The sequence below is a fragment of the Misgurnus anguillicaudatus genome, chromosome 23, assembly GCF_027580225.2.
Source record: "Misgurnus anguillicaudatus chromosome 23, ASM2758022v2, whole genome shotgun sequence".
In the NCBI taxonomy this organism is placed as follows: Eukaryota; Metazoa; Chordata; class Actinopteri; order Cypriniformes; family Cobitidae; genus Misgurnus; species Misgurnus anguillicaudatus.
In genome coordinates, this window is record NC_073359.2 from 38,596,858 (window position 1) to 38,612,993 (window position 16,136).

The 16,136-nt window shown below is 36.0% G+C and overlaps 2 long non-coding RNA genes across 2 annotated transcripts; both read left to right on the forward strand.

Moving 5' to 3' along the window:
- Positions 1 to 878: 878 nt before the first annotated feature.
- On the forward strand, positions 879 to 2,636 carry LOC129436721 (uncharacterized). The gene is made up of 3 exons (XR_012366043.1): positions 879 to 948; positions 2,169 to 2,286; positions 2,543 to 2,636. It is a non-coding gene; the product is annotated as an uncharacterized lncRNA (long non-coding RNA).
- An 18-nt stretch (positions 2,637 to 2,654) lies between these two features.
- On the forward strand, positions 2,655 to 7,327 carry LOC141359548 (uncharacterized). Its single transcript, XR_012366044.1, has 3 exons — positions 2,655 to 2,846; positions 5,810 to 5,873; positions 7,150 to 7,327. It is a non-coding gene; the product is annotated as an uncharacterized lncRNA (long non-coding RNA).
- The last annotated feature ends 8,809 nt before the right edge of the window (positions 7,328 to 16,136 follow it).

Below are 16,136 nucleotides of genomic sequence, written 5' to 3' on the forward strand. Positions count from 1 at the left end.
GAAATGATGGTTGCTACCTGGATTTGTGGTCAGACGGCTACAAATCTGTATGGTAGCCTAGATACAGGGGGTGGGTCAACTTACCCACTGGCTCACTTTGCCCCACTCTCCCCTATTACTTTGTTTATATTTTCACAGCCACCAGAATGCTTCTTCTTATTGCTTCTGTCTTCCCAGCTAACACAAATACGTAACTGTCACGTAACGTCGACGTAATATGATTACCAAACTTACGTCGTGGCGACCGGAAAAGTGAAATTCCTGAATTCGTCGCCTCGACGTAACTTTGCAACGTAATCTGCCTGTCGTGGGCACGTCGTGACAACGTAATGGATTAAAAGTTTTGTGTTGGTAAGTTTTGTGTTTGTCTCTCAGTTCAGAAAAACGACCGGTCCTGTCAGATGCCGTGCTGTGCATGCGCGGTTACACGCTCTGATTGAGTTCAGCTGAAGGAGGGAGACGCGTGCTGTTTTTTGTTTCCTATGTAAAGAGCAGCTCGTATGGTGGTTAAATATCTATTCTATTTTGACCTATTTAAGGGAAACTTTGAGACTGTAAAGTTTTAACATGCTAACCTAAATAGAAAATAAAATAAATGTTAATATAATTGTAATGGTAATGAAATTACCTCCCTGGGACGTAACAGTTACGTTGCCAGTAAGTTATGAAATTACCAAAATAGTACGAATGTATTACCTAACTGGAACGTACTTGGTTACCTCGCGACGTTAGGAGACCGTACTGGCGACGTAGTGATTTGGTACTGTAATGGTAATGAAATTACCTCCCTAGGACGTAACAGTTACGTTGCCAGCTGGTAAGTCATGAAATTACCAAAAATGACAAATAAATTACGTAACTAGGACGTCGTGTGTTAGCTGGGTTGTTCTTCATTTGTTTTTGTAGTGAATTCCACAGGACGTGCAGGTGTACACAAGGAGACTTGGAGTAAGTACAAATTGAGCTTTTACTCTCAAGCTTGCAACAGTATATTCATGTCACATACACAACTGGTGCTAAACCACATCTTACGACCACTTTCTAATGTATATGCCATAAACTCGTGTTGCAAATATTCAGTACTGACGTGAATATTAGATCGCCATTCATTTGAAAGAAATAACAGACACTTTGAATTAAAGTGGTATGAATACTTAAATCACTGAAACATCTTGCTTGAACAGAAGTTACTGCATTCACAGAACTTCTCAAACATATCCTAGCAGTGTATATGCAACAATATTTAAAACATAATGTCCATTCATAGACAGCCCATACCAGATTTTGGATTCCATTTCACTTAGAGGCAGCAATCAGCTTACACCCCAGTGGCCGGTTGCACCAGCTAGACGTTAAAAAAAGTTGGCTGTATGTCAGGCTTAACTTCATACGGCTTTTTGAAAAATTTTTACGCCCGTTGCAGCATCTAATACTATGACCAAGCTCAGCTACGCTCTCCTTCTAGATGCATGTGTAATGTAAAGAAAGACACATCAAATGTGCACGGTAACTAAACAAAAGCCTTTCTCGTTTGCACAAAAGGTATTAATTTGGTGATTAATTCTAACAATTCTGAATAAAAACAAAATAAAATGAAGTTTTATAGTCTGTCTTTGTAAATATTAAGTATTATATGATATATAAGAATTTATTGGTGATTTATTTATCACTCTGCATGCATGAAAGCCCACTGCTCGCCTGTGCATTATATGCACCAATGTCTCCTCAATTAAATATTTTTATTTTGTCATAGAAACAAGTCAAGACTTTATACTTACGCCTACCTTTGACTAGACGTAAGATTTAGTCTCTGACGTATGCTGTGCCTAGATGGTGCAACAGGTGTAAATTCTACATAGAACATAATGCGTATTTTAAGTTCAGATTAGTTTAGGAACCGGCCCAAGATAATTTACAAATCAAGAATTAGTCTTGGTCGCACTGGATGACCTGGTCTGGTATTTTATGGCGAAAGTTTCTGCACTACACTTGACCCTCTAAACTGCAAACATGATGGGATTTTTGTGTATTGGCATGGTGAAAAACAACAGCTAGTTTCCAAAAGCCATGCTATTGTATGCGAATGAGCTGTCCAGTGTGTAGTTGTGACGTCGACAAGCTGAGCGATAATAATACTTTTTCTGATGCTGCTGTTTACTCCATTGTAGCATGCCTCTGTGAAACTGACAATCTCGGGTAGGAGCTGCTGGTTTGTGGTTGGCAGTATGGATCATGGTCTGCGACTGATGAGGAGCTGGGCTGGAGACATATAGAGGTTGTCAACAGGTGTGTTCCTATACTGTACCCAAATGAGATAGGGATCAGTCATGAAGGCCAATGTTTGTGAAACTTAATGTTTTTGCAAAGTCTTCAAACTCTTTGCGTTGATATTGTGGACCTTTTAATTTAACTGGTATGCCATGTCTCGCGAAAGTGACTAAGCTTGCTGATGACAGTGGCAGCCGTAGTAGTGTTGAGTTTGTCTAATTGGAAGAAATGTTTATAGTAATCTACAGTAACCATGTATTCTTCATTGTTCCAGGTGAAGTTGTCTGAAGCTAATACCTGCCATGGTCTGATTACTATTTCATGAGGAATCATGGGTTCCTTGGTTTTTGAATTATGCTGCACCAGGCAAGTACTGCATCTTTTGATCATGTGTTCTATCTGCTAACACATTCCTGGCCAGAATAACATTTCGTACTCTAAAGGCCACTTCACACTGGTCAGACAGACTCCAACAGACGCATTGTCTCCTCTTTGCAGGCCATCCATCAATGATCATCTATCTGAGCTGCTGAAAACTGCCTCGGTACGGATCTGTTGCAGCTTTGTGTCACTGACTGGTAAGTTTTTATAATTAAGTGAATCTACATGTCCATATCTTTGCTGAGATTGTCATGTTTTGTTGCTATGGACTTTCTGGAGAGGGTGTTTGCCACAGGAATCTCTTTTCCTGTTCCGTGTTTGATGTCATATTTCTAGAGCTGTAGAATCATTCTTTAAAGGAGCATTTTACCCGTAGAAACATTAATCTTTATTGAAAGTGTGTCATATTTGTAGTCAAAATGTAACATACATTTCGAATTTGGTGCCTATTTGACCGAGAAAAGGGGTGTTTATAGTCTCTCACCCCCTCAACAAAGATATTGGACTTCTTGCTTTCAATGATGCAAAATGATGATTTTTACATAATTGAAAGAAGGAAGTGCAACACTGAAATCTGTATTTCTCCTGTCTCAGCAGAAACTGAGGAAATGATGCACGACCATTCAAAAACATGACTGGGGTTCTAACGATACAAAGCTTAATGTAAATGGGTGAAGTGTCCCTTTAAAGCCATGGATGAGCAGCATCTACTAGGGCCCTATGAAATCCATTTAATTTTTGTCCCAAACTCTTTTTCTCAAATAATCACACCAAACGCGCTTCAACCGCTTGGAAACGCAAGAGGAGTGTGACACGGCTTTTCATATTGCTAGCAACCAACGAGTCAGCTGCCTTGTCAATCAAATATTGAAGCGTGATATTATTTTGCTATTAACTGTCATATTAGCAGAAACTTTAAAAAGAGGGCACTTGCTCTGACCTTGTTTGAGGGTGAGAGGTGCACAAACACGCAGGAGAGAGTGAGCGAGTGGAGTCCGGTTCTTCAAAGCAACTGTAAACTTCCCTCAACACACCGTAAGGCCCGCCTCTCCCCCCATTCGATTGGACAATATAAAGATGCAAATGACGTTGGCTGCTTTCCGCTCTCAGCGCTCCTTCAAAAGTGTGTGCTGCGGCTGGTGGCATTCGACGTGTATAAACAGCGCGCAAATGCTCCCTGCCCATAGAATATCATTCAAAAAAGGCGCCTGCAACTGCCATAAATGCGTTTGGTGTGATTGGCCCTTAAGAGTGATTCTTAGCTTTAAGAAATTTGACAACTTGCTTTTATACTTAAGTTTGAAAGTAGGAGTATATTTCATGAATTCTTGGTACTTAAGACAAAAATGGCACTTTCAGAAGCTTGATAAATATTAGAGTTGTTCCGATTCCGATACCAGTATCGGAAATGCGTCCGATACCACAAAAAATTCTGGCATCGGAATTGGCGAGTACTTGAACCCATGTACCGATCCGATACCATTTCCCTAATAAACCTAGTTATGCCCGTTATAGCTAACACTAAAGCTAACGCTGCAAAGCGAAACTCATTTCTTCTTCGCTGCTCTGAATGCGAACACCAGGAAGTTACCACACCCGTGACGCAACCATTGTTTACTTAGAGCGGCGAAGGAATGAAAGCATGCAGCCGTATGTCCGCTGTTTGTAAGTATTTCAGACTAATAAAACATCGACATGTCTCAACGGAATCCGCGCCCGCAGGTTTCCATGGAGAACTCCGCAGATTTAATGCCTGTGATTGACAAGCACACTTACCCCACGCTTGAGATTTGAGATGTCATTGACAACAAGCACACATACCCTCATGCGTTTGTGAGCAGCATTGACAAGTACATGAACCCTGCGCGTGCTGTTTGCTGTGATTGTTTTTAATGATAAGAGTATGAACCGTTTGATATATGAGATGAAATAAAACTTACCACTGAGTTTAACCGCAGATCTTACTTGTCTCTGTTGTCTATGTGACGCGAAAGTCAGCACACATCATCATTTCAAATCAGTTTACAAGACGAATGCTCTTTTAATATAAAGTTTACATTGCGTTGTAAAAATGATGAAATTATCTTCATACGTGCTTAATTCATAATAAGAACGTAGTAACACAAGCTTTTATTTTGCTATAATATATATTAAAGAGTAACTAAACCCTTAACCAACTTTTTTTAGTTAATGATCTGTAAGAATGATGCTTTATTAGTGCTGTGGATTGATTTTAGCCAGTTTTTTGACATTTGGATATTAAGTGTTTCAATACTACAATATATGGTGTAAACGTCTGAGTGCTGCCCTCTTCAAATTGAACTGTGGCTACTGCAGTTGAATTTTCCTATTGGATGTTGGGTCCAAAAAGTATCTCGTGACGTAAGCAGGTTCAAGCTCACCACGCCCTTGTTACGATCTCACCACATGCTTGGTACGAGCTTAGTTCGTCCCCTCTTTCTCCGTTGGGATCTGCCCACTTTTCTTGCATTTTTCAAATATTGCCAGTGGGTGGAGTCAGGCTCTGACCAGGGGTTTAGTTACGCTTTAACAATAATATGTCATTTTAGGCTACAAACTATAATTATATCTTGACAAGCACATTATCTGGTTCATGTTGGTCCAGTTTAATTCAGAGGACTCATTGGTTTGGTGTATTAATTTTAATTGTAAGCCTTTAAAAAGTAATTATTTTAGATGCAATTTTGTACTATTTAATAGCTTAAATTCTTTAATTTAAAACCATCCCGAAGAATTCCACAGATTTTTCCAGTTATTCTAAAACTAAAACAGCCTTTCAGTTTACAGTGTTAGATTTGTGGCTGATTTTCTCATAAGAAAAATAAATATTACTGTTAAATGTCTTTCAGATAATAAAAATACTGTAGTTCACTGTATGTATTTGTTAATGTTTTATACAGGATTAAGTCTGAAGCACTCCATAAAACAGTTATATCCATTCATACAGGGCTAGTAGTATGGACAGCTGTATATTATACAGACACACCCAGGTATCGGATCGGTACTCGGTATCGGCCGATACCCTGAGCCCAGGTATTGGAATCGGTATCGGGAAGAGAAAAATAGTATCGGAACATCTCTAAATGGGAACAGATGTCTAACTTGAAACTAACTTCAGTTTCTTTTCCTTTCCTATCAGTATTTCTGCAAATTCCTGTTCCGTGTCACTGTCACATGGCTTATGCAAGACTGAATCCATGAAGGTGAGTCGTCATCATCATGAGAAACGTCTTTGCTCCCTGCGTGGACATTTCTTTTATAAGCAGAATGACACACTTTGGTGAAGTAATAGTGTTTTTGGGGCTGTTTAAACTTGGTATTAAGATGTGTGTTTTTTTTTTTGTCGATCGGATCATAAGTGGATGAGAAGGACACATTCTGTTTACACCTGGTATTTAAATCTGTCAGTTTTGTCCACATTCAACCTCTTCTGTCCTGAAGACTTTTAGGGGATGGTCTGTGGAGACTGTGGGCTGTCATTTAAACATGAGCAGGACTCAGAGTAATGACGGGTTTAAATGGATGCAACTAATATTATGTCCGCTGCTTGTAAGTAAACATGCTGCACAGTGTTTTGTACATTTATATGTAAAAGGTTTCTTTGATATTTCTTTGATATTCTCTTATGGCTGTTGGAACACATTCTACCACATGCGCGCTTACACTACAAAAGCAATCCGATCAAAAGTGTTTTCCACTACCTCTGAATGTGGTCAAAAGTGGACGAGCTCAAGATGTTTTGAACATCATTTACACCTGTCTTTAGCATCGTCCACTTGTGATCCGATCGACAACATCACATCTTAATACCAAGTGTAAATAGCCTCTTTTTTACTTGCGCTTCCAAGCGTTATAATGGTAGAAAACAACAGTTAGGGAACAACTTCTGACTTTAAACCTCAATAAAGTGCATTCATCCTTCACAGGGGTAATCCATACTCAAATATTGCCACTCATTGCGCATTGAATCGTGTGACTCCAAGACATCGTTACCGGAAACTAGTTATTATAGTTTATAAAGTTTAAAACATTATCTTTTCTTACTATATAGCATTGATTACCCACAGAAGACCTTTATTAACCCCTTGGAGCGCTGTGGATTACTTCTTTAAAGGCTGCACTTCTTTGGGAAGTCAGAAAATGTACCCTGATCCATGTTTTTCCCATATTAAGCTCGGAAAAGCTCGGACATTTACTAAAATAACTCCAATTTCTCCAAATGTGTTTGTCTGAACGCGTGTATCTCAAGTTACTGAGTGTGAGTACATCATGGGGTAATTTTAAAATCAGTCTGAAATATGGCTTTAAGTATTTAAATGGAGTATAGCAATACATAATTGGGACTAAATAACAAAGGTAAAATAAAAGATAAATTCCTTTTAATATTAGTGTACCTAATTGGATTGATCATTCTTTACTTTTTGTTAAGACAACCCCTGTTTTTAATGTTAACATTTAATTTTTTATGTTCTCACTTAGATGTTGTAACGATAAAGCAACCAGGACAACACACCTGGAGTGACCGAGAGCAGGATGAAGAGAATCGGATGAGAAAATATCAACTGGTGCCCATGAGGAGACATTGTTCTTGGACCTGCTTTTTCTGTTTAGTAATAAGTGGTTTTATGTGGTTAAATAAAAGTAATTTAATATTCAATCCACAAGCAAATTTCCTACGTAGTTCACCCAAAAAGGAAAATTATGTCATCATTTACACAAACAGTTTGGTTACAAACATTTTTTACAATATCTTTCTTCGTGTTTATCAGAACAAAGAAATTTATGCGGGTTTGTAACAACATGAGAGTGTGTAAATGATGACAGAATTTTCACTTTTGGGTGAACTACCCCTTTAACATTTTTATACCCAGGGGTAAAAGAAATGTATGTTGAACATTTTTAGTTTGCCTTTTTTTGTTACTGCTACTTTCAACAAGTTTAATTATTCAGCCAAGCTTATTTTGTACTTTAAGAAATGAACGGCTTTTATGGGTTTAAAGACCCAGATATGTGCTCAGAGTTCGCCCATAAAATGCCCAGTGGTCCCACAATTTTCCCTCAGTATGCCCACACTTTGTCCATTGTGCCCACATTTTTCCACGTATTTGTATTTAAATACATTTTTCTACACAGTATTTTGTATTTGTGATATCTGTGAATTTGTGATAGTACTTTGTATTTGAATTTTAAAACAATTCCATATATGCGTGCATGCCTATCTCAGATCACATGCATGTAAAAGGCAGTTTCTGGTATGAATAGCAGAACACAAAAGGTTTTCTGTGTCATTAGAAATGCAGTCAAAAAGTGGGACAACAAGGATAACTGATCATGAAGGTAAGAACCTTAACCATGCCAGGCGAGGGATATATTATGGCTGAAAAAAACAATAAACCAATTAATATTCACGTCATATGTGTATTTGACATATAAATTCGTATTACCTTTTTGTTAGCTGTCCTATTTTGAGATACGTATAAGCCTAATAATAGTAATAGTATAATGTATTATATAATATTAATTCCTAAAATAAGGATGAACCCTTGGAAAGACAGGAAATAATATAGAAATTTAGCCCTTATATAGACGTCTTTTCAACGACCATGAAAATACGTCTTTTAACCTTTCACTTTTCAACCAAATTTAGCCTTTTTCTAGACGTCGATTTATAGGCGTCTTTTCAACGGCATGAAAAACACGTCTTTTCACTTTTCAACCAGAATTTCACGTCATTAAGACGTCTGGAGAAGTCGTCGTTTCGACGTCTTTTCAACCAGATTTTGCTGGGTGGGCAATGTTTTACGTCTTTTCTGACTTCTGGTGCGAACACACGGTGTACAGCGCTATTTTTAGCTTTTCATTACTAAAACTAAAGCGGCTGATCTCCGCAGTTTCATGTTGCAAGCCTGTGAAAGTTGCGCGATCCTATTTCATCAATTGCGCTGAAAATTCAGGGAAAGCTCTAACATAGGCTATACATGTACAAAACACTGTGCATAATTTCTCAAAATTCCCTCTCCTCTATTATCAGAAGGGACACGAGTAGGACTATCAGTGAACTTTGAACTGCCTTTTTTATTTTCACTCTTATGAATGGGTACATACTCATCAGCAAGAATAGCAGCATCATCTGTATATGTAACATTACGATCAGTCAGAAAAATCTACACATGCTTAGGAAAGGTAGCCTACTTTTAAACTGTTCTTACAAGAATAATTCATAAAGATCTTCATAAATATTTGCCCCAGGGCAACAGAAACTTTCACAAATTCAGAATACAGAAGGGACACGAGTAGGACTATCAGTGAACTTTGCACTGCCTTTTTTATTTTCACTCTTATGAATGGGTACATACTCATCAGCAAGAATAGCAGCATCATCTGTATATGTAACATTACGATCAGTCAGAAAAATCTACACATGTTTAGGAAAGGTAGCCTACTTTTAAACTGTTCTTACAAGAATAATTCATAAAGATCTTCATAAATATTTGCCCCAGGGCAACAGAAACTTTGAACTGCCTTTTTTATTTTCACTCTTATGAATGGGTACATACTCATCAGCAAGAATAGCAGCATCATCTGTATATGTAACATTACTATCAGTCAGAAAAATCTACACATGCTTAGGAAAGGTAGCCTACTTTTAAACTGTTCTTACAAGAATAATTCATAAAGATCTTCATAAATATTTGCCCCAGGGCAACAGAAACTTTCACAAATTCAGAATAGGTCTGCTCTGCCAACCCAGTCTCACCCCATGGCGTCAATATTTGACGACACTTGACCATGCGTCAACATGAAAAAATACTGTAGTATACTTTAGTATTTACTATAGTAAACTGTAGTAAACTGTAGTAAATTAAAGTATATTATAGTATTTACTACACATACCATAGTATTAACTATAGTAAACTGATAATCTGTAGTAAAGACCATAGTATACTTTAGTTCTTACTACAGTAAACTATAGTGTATTGTAGTATACTATAGTATATAATAGTATTTACTATACATACCATAGTATTGACTATAGTAAAGTGATAAACTGTAGTACACTTTAGTTCTTACTACAGTAAACTATAGTGTATTGTAGTAAATTATAGTATACCATAGTATTAACTAAACTGATAAACTGTAGTAAGTACCATATACTTTAGTTCTTACTACAGTAAACTATAGTGTATTGTAGTATACTATACACTGTAAAACCTGACAGTGTAAGTCACTAAACGAAATGAGTTTATTTAACTTATCCCATATCTAACAGCTTCTGGTCTGAGATACATAATTGGCTGTCATGTAAGGTGGATAATATCCCTACTATCAACCTGTCACACATTTTTGACAATATAGATTCTTCAATATCAGATTTGGTCAATATGATTATTCTTATGGGTAAATATCATATTCATTACTGTAAGTGGAGGTGTTCTAAGCCTTCCTTTGTCTGGTTTATAAATTACTATAAATATTTTTTTTCTTCACTAAAAAGATCCAATCTACTAAAATGTGTAGTGACATAGGAAATTACTATTTTGATGAATCTCTCCTATAGCCTACTGCTCTTAATATTATGCTTATATAACTTTTTTTTATTTTCACTTAATAGAAACTGTGATATGAACTCAAAAACTGCAAATGATTTACCATAACTTATTACCAAATAATTAATACATTAAAACTTAACTTAAACTGTACTGAATAACTGAAACACACACACTCTCTCTCCCACACACCTGAAGTAAATAATGCGCTTTAATTTGACACTCGCCCCTCCCCCACGTCTCTCACGGAGTTTCACAGAGCAGCAGGAGTCAGAACACAGACGCTAACAGGTAAGCACTGCAAACTCATTCATCCTCTTTAAAGCATCTTTAAACTTTAAAAACATGCTGTTTGTCGTGTTTGTCTTCAATTTAATACTGACTCGGTTACAGTAATTTGTGTAATGTTGGACATACGACAAGACAACGTGACATTGACACAGCAATATTGCCTGAGACTCATTTTTATCAGCAGATTAATGTACACCACAGTTCTGTAAGTGGAAAATTAATTCATATTTATGTGTGTTTCTTTCTCTGTAAGGACTAACTTTAAAGGAACAGTGTGTAAGAAATTTATATCAATTAATCATAAAATGGCCCTGATATGTCAATAGACATTAAGAAATGATTTTCATTTCAAATACTTATATCACTGACAACAGTGGTCTGGCCAGGATATTGTCACTTAAAAAGTGGAGTTGCAGCCCTCAACTGATGTTTATGTTGTCATGTTGTGTATTGGCCACCAGTTGTGATATTGCAGTACCAGTTTTAGCCACAAGTTTTGTGATTGCAATACCAGTTTTGGCCACAATCCTACACACTGTTCCTTTAACTGACTGTCTGTCTGTTCTCAACCAAACGGCCATTCAAGACCTTAAGGTAATGTTACCACATTTATTCATTTTTTATTATGTTGTGAGTATACTACAGTTCTGTAAGTGACAAGTAATTCATATTTTGTGTGTTTACTCCCAGGTTAATGATGGATCTTTACCATTGAGGAGACAGGCTGACTGGCTGTTCTCAACCAACCATCATTAACTAACAAAAACTTTAAAGGTACCACATTTATTTATTATGTTGTTAGTATACCACAGTTCTGTTAGAGGAACATTTATTCATATTTTTGTTTTTTCTCACAGGTAAGTATGAACGTGTCTAGAGTTTTCGATCTTTACCATTGAGGAGGCTGACTGACTATCATCTATTACTACAAGTGGACCTATTCATTTACTCATTATGCTGTGAGTACACCACAGTTTTATCAGTAAAACAATAATGTTTGTTGTTTTCACTGCTTGGCATAGACAAATGTGACCCTGTGTAATTTGGAAATGTCTTGGGAAAAGTGTACATCTTAATGTTTAAATGTCGTTTGAATTAAGGAACAGTACACTGATTTATTAAAAGTGTACAATACAAATCTAAGTATAATAGTGTAAAATAGTGTAAATCTAATATTAGTTTTAATGTGAATTTGGATTGAACCGCACACTTTTGTTTTATGTCTAAAACAATGTTTGTAAAATAAATAAGTGTTCAATAAACTGTAATCATTTTACAATTTTCTGTCATTTTTTATACTAATGTTTTACTGAAATTTTACATTTCCTATAGTAAGTTTACCATAAATTGCTGTAGTATTTTAATACCGTTTACTTTATTATAGAATGGTTCAAAAATACTATAGTATTTGCTAGAGTAATTTTACTTCATTTCCTATAGTTAGTTTACTATAAATTACAATAGTTCTTTTAATACAGTTTACTGTAGTACATTTACTATAGTATGGTTCAAAAACACTATAGTATTTACTAGAGTAATTTTACTTCATTTTTTTATAGTTAGATAACTATAAATTACTATTGTACTTTTAATACAGTTTACTTTATAGTATGGTTCAAAAACACTATAGTATTTACTAGAGTAATTTTACTTCATTTTTTATAGTTACTTTACTATAAATTACTATTGTACTTTTAATACAGTTTACTGTAGTACATTTACTATAGTATGGTTCAAAAACACTATAGTATTTACTAGAGTAATTTTACTTTATTTTTTATAGTTAGATAACTATAAATTACTATAGTACTTTTAATACAGTTTACTTTATAGTATGGTTCAAAAACACTATAGTATTTACTAGAGTAATTTTACTACATTTTTCTATGGTAATTTTACTATAATACACTATAGTATTTTTTCATGTGGGTGTTGACGCGGATCGAACTGGGGACTTCAATACTATTAAGTCCGTTGCATTCTCTTTCCTATTTTCTTACCATTTTCTACCATTTTCGCGTTGGTTTAGGGTTAGATTTACATAATGACATCCCTACCCAAACCTAACCCTAACCCCAATGCCAGGTGACAACTGTTTAATTTCGCGTACCTAATAGTATTGAAGTCCCCAGTTCGTCAAAAAATGACGCGAAAGGTATACCCTCCGCGTCAATATATTGACGCATGGTCAAGTGTCGTCAAATATTGACGCCATGGGTGTGAGACTGTGTTAGCTCTGCAAGTTTCCGCATGTTCTAAATTTCTGCATATAGGCCTCCAGCACTAGATCATAAGCATTCACATCCTTTTTAACCTTTTGATTTGACCATCATAAGAATTTACTGCAGAAAAAGCCTTTTGTGCCTTACTAGTTAACACGCACTGCAGCATCACCATCTCTGGCCATTTTGATAATAATAATTTTTTTGGGGGGGCCATTTTTGCCTTTATTGGATAAATAGTAATAAAAGAGACGACAGGAAAGTATAGGGTGAAGAGAGGAGTATGGGATTGGCAAACAACTTCAAGCCGGGATTCAAACTCGGGTCGCCAGAAGTGCATCTACACCATGTGTCGGAGCACTGTCCACTACACCTTCATCTCCGACATCTCTGGCCATTTTATCATGTTTGCCAAACGTTTAAACAAACTATCAATCAAAGTTTATCAACATTAGTTTCACTGAACTTGGGCAAAAGTCTAACATTATTGGCAACATCCAACCCTACATCAGAACTAATTGCCCTTACCATTCAGCTGAAAATGAACACCCTCAACCTCCAATTTACGAATCTCAACATCACGATTCAGTCTTGCCTTTTCTAACTCTAAAATAATATTTTTTTTCTTTGCTCAAAACTGAATATTGAAGCCATTGCGCCAGCACCATCATAATCAGACTCTCTAGTAGTAAAAACATTTAAGTTAACAAGTGCTGCTTTAACAATTAACGCAACAGTCTCTTTTATTTTTTTATCTTTAGCATTTAACTGTATGCCTTGGCGGCAAATTCCAACAACTGTTCCTAGGTGGTCAAACAACTTCTCACTAGGAGAGTTTTACAGCGAAACTCGTAAATAAGTAGGTACTCGATCTGAAGTGAGTTGGAGAAATAGGTACAGAAAACTTGTATTTCTGGTTATTCTTGTAATTCATGTAGTTTAAAGTGACTAATTTCAACGGGTATTTAAGCAGTGAAACAACAGTCCTTGCTGGTAGAAATCAAATGACAAATGTGTACACAGTGACTTTTAGTATATTTATTAAATTGTGAACCATGATTGGATGAGATGATTAATTAATATTGTACAGTGGACTACTACAAGATAAAACAAGAATAATGGGAGGTAAGAAATATCATACTTTTAAAATAATACATCAGAAAATCAGTGTTTTATGTGGCTACAGTTATGTTGCAGTTTTTGGGTATATGAAAAGCTTCTAGAGAATTTTTAAGTTTAAAGACTTAATTTTTTAAAATACAGTATACAATTGAGGTCACAAGTTACATACACCTTGCCGAATCTAGAAAATGCTAATAATTTGGACAATTAAGGTTTGCCCTGAACAAGTTATTGCCATGAGAAATGAAGAGTTTGGTTCCAAAACGCAATAAATCCATTTTGACTAATTTTGGTAAAAACAGTTTCTATACAAAGTGACAAGATGAAAACCACTTTTTTCTGTTACAAACTTTCACATAGCATCTTTAGGTTATAAAACATAAAATATTCAAATCCATAATTAGATTTTCAAAGATTTATTATAAAAATGAATATTTTTTTCCACAAAATGCAATAAGTCCATGACAAGTTTTTTTTAATGCTACAAATTGAATCAATAAATAAATGTGCATTCATCTTTGCCAAGTTATATTCATTTAGTTGACTAGTGGTATCCACTGATTAAAATAAACATTAATGGCATTAACCAAAACACTTACTTTGTCATATTAAGTACACTGTCATTGCTGCGGTTATAGCGTACTTGGGACGTCGTCGCTGAACTTTTTTGACCGCGATCAGCTGTAAAATGTTTAGTCCTGCTCGATGTTCGTTGGCTTCGCGTAAAATAAACGTTTTTATAAGTTCCCCTGGTGTCAACGTGTTAGCACGAGAGAGCTTGATGCTGTCAGGGGAGCAACCGGCATTTTCCGTCTCAGATGTTGATGGCTTAACGTTTCTTTCTCGTCACAGAAAACCACCACAGGTTTAGCAATGCTATTAAAGTATTCTTTTGTTTTTGTTTGTTTGTTGATCACGAAGTACAATATGAGGGAAACTAGGATTCTGTGTACTCAACGTGCCGCCATTGTTTGTTTACAATGTGTGAATGGTGCGCTGTAATTTGTGGAGCAGATGTGGAGTGGCGTTTATTGCGTTTTGGGAACAAATGGAGAAAAGATGACAGAATAACACAGCGGATATTGTTTTTTGTGTAAAATTAAGAATTTACATTTATATACTGACCTTATATAATACTACGAAGGAGGATTAGGGCCAAGCTAAAAAATAAAATAAAATAACATCTTGAGATTAAAATCATTAAAATGCGAGAATTAAGTCGTTATTTAACGATAATAAATTCCTAAAATTTCGAGAATGAAGTCAATTTAGTTTAGGCTTATTCTTTACGTTGTTTACTGCATTAAGACAGTGATATAAATACACTAAATTCACTACACACAATATATTATTAGTAAGCATGTACTGTCAAGCAGAAAAGCCCAGAATGTGCATTAAAGGAAACGTATGTGCCCTTCCTACCCAGTCTCACGTAGATGCGTATGAATAGCATGAAGTGTAAAAATCGTGCAATACATACGCCAAATTCCACTTTGGCGTGCATATGATACGCCAGTCCTTCCCATTCACTTAAACGGTGCATCTTTTTTCTCGTTTTATTTATTGGTTTCTCAATTTTTTCTGTTTTTTAAACCATTTTCGCTTGGGTTTAGGGTTAGATTTCAGATTTGCTTAATAAGGGTTATTTAATATACAGGTTTCTCAATGTTTTGTCCATATTTAAGCCATGGTCACTTGGAGTGTGGGTTGGAGTTGGGGTTTGGGTTAGGATGTCATTTCTATATAACAAAAAGTTGTTCTAACCCTAAACCCAGGCGAAAATGGTGGAAAGATAGCAAGGGAATTGAGAAACCAATAAATAAATTGACAAAAAAGATGCACCGTTTAAGTGAATGGGAAGGACTGGCGTATCATATGCGCGCCAAAGTGGAATTTGGCATATGTATTGCATGATTTTTACACTTTGTGCTATTTATACGCAACTCCGTGAGACTGGGCTCGCCTGCTTGCCTGTACATACAATGTTTTGATTAATAAAATGTTTGCTGAATGTGGTGTTTTATTATTACTGTGTAGATGCATTAAGCCACATTCAACGTTGTCTTTTAGGGTTTTATAAGAGTCTGCACTTTACATAAACCTTTTATATTGTTGCTTTCATAAGAAAACGCCTGAAGTGAAACGTAGCCTTGTTGCCTTTATCTCAATTGTTAGTTCACAAAGCCGCAGAGTCTTTCCATTCCTCCATTGGCCAAACGATTAATATCCCCCATCACCTGTGGACTTTCATTTGGGTGCGCCTCCATGTGCGTATACTTTACCC